Below are 1,480 nucleotides of genomic sequence, written 5' to 3'. Positions count from 1 at the left end.
GGGGGAACCCCACGCACTTTTTTTGTGTTATAAGGGGGATGGGGGTCCCTCCTAACATTCCTACCAGACCTAATGGGTCTGGTATGAATTGGGGGGAAACCTCATGCTTTTTTTAATTCATTTTCTGCAGACTGTAAAAAATAATTATCATTGTCTGCAGAAGATGAGAAAAAAAAAAAAAAAAAGATGTTAACCCCCAATTCATACTAGACCCTTTAGGTCTGGTAGGAATGTTAGGAGAATGCCAATTTAAAAGCAAAGAAAAAAAAAATCTTTATCCATTACTCTCCCTGGCCTGGGACCTTGACAATGGCAAGCCAGGACTCTAACCACTACACTATTGACTCTGTACTTTAATCATAGAAATGTTGTAGAGATAAAATGTTGTCATTTTTCTTTTCCTCATGTCGTTTTGCTGCAATGAAATTCGTCCAATAACGAATTTCGGGAAATCGGGAATTTCTGATTCGTTTGCATTTGTCTTAGCTTTAATTCGGAATTTGGATGCATCCGAATTTCCGAAAATTTGTCCAAAACGAATTTCGGAACAAACCGAATCGCACATGTCTAATCCAGAGTCCATTAGAACTTTGGGCAAATTGGCAAACATCCGAATCATGTATTGCTATAAATACTATTATAAATACATTCATGATTCAAAACAAACATAATAAAACAAAACCGATCCCTGCAGAGGGGCAGATAGGTCATATGTTGTCGCTCTGAGGACATCTAGTCCTCCATTACTCACCATGCAGGGTTGATTTGCGATATGAGGGAGAAGTGCCCGGAAAGCCAAAAAGGGGGCGGGCGGCGGATGACCCCACCGTTAGCTCCACGGCCTCCCTGGTTTGTCACACTTGGGACCCCAGGGTCATATAGAGAGAGACACACGGCACCGAGTCGTCTTATTCTAAAGTGAGATGTTAAAAACACTATATTTTTATTGGGTCTCTCTGTTAGATGGAATCCAATCGGGTATGTACTGTGTCATAGATGTCATCCAACCGTTCTTCTCTAAGTTTTATCTGTATACTCCGTTTGGTTTGTTTTAGTTTCCTAGTATTAGTTCTTTAAAATTCTTTTTAATTATATTTATTTTTCCCAATTGGCAATAGAGCTGGGTGTGGGAAGTGTTTGCCCCGATTACCATCAGGCGTGTATATATGTGGAATTTATGTGGGGACGGAAGGTCTGTACTCCAGAAGTCACAGAAGGAGGCATGAAGTGAAAATGAGAGGGCGCAATCTTCTAATAGGAGAAGATAAGATTCCTTTAAGGGAGTGGGGGGTGAGATAACCCCAAACAAAAATAGAAATAATGGACCTGCCCAAGTGCCACGGTTCCATACTAGGTGATCAACCCAAATTCAAATTACTTATGACAAAATTCACCAAAATGTGCCAGGTGATAAAAAGAAAACAAAGGAATTCCATTACTATGTGAAGTTTCTATGTATCTATATATATATATATATATA

This window comes from Nanorana parkeri, unplaced genomic scaffold (assembly GCF_000935625.1).
Source record: "Nanorana parkeri isolate BGI_ZX_2015 unplaced genomic scaffold, ASM93562v1 scaffold3302, whole genome shotgun sequence".
NCBI classification, from domain to species: domain Eukaryota; kingdom Metazoa; phylum Chordata; class Amphibia; order Anura; family Dicroglossidae; genus Nanorana; species Nanorana parkeri.
This window is presented reverse-complemented; position numbering follows the sequence as displayed.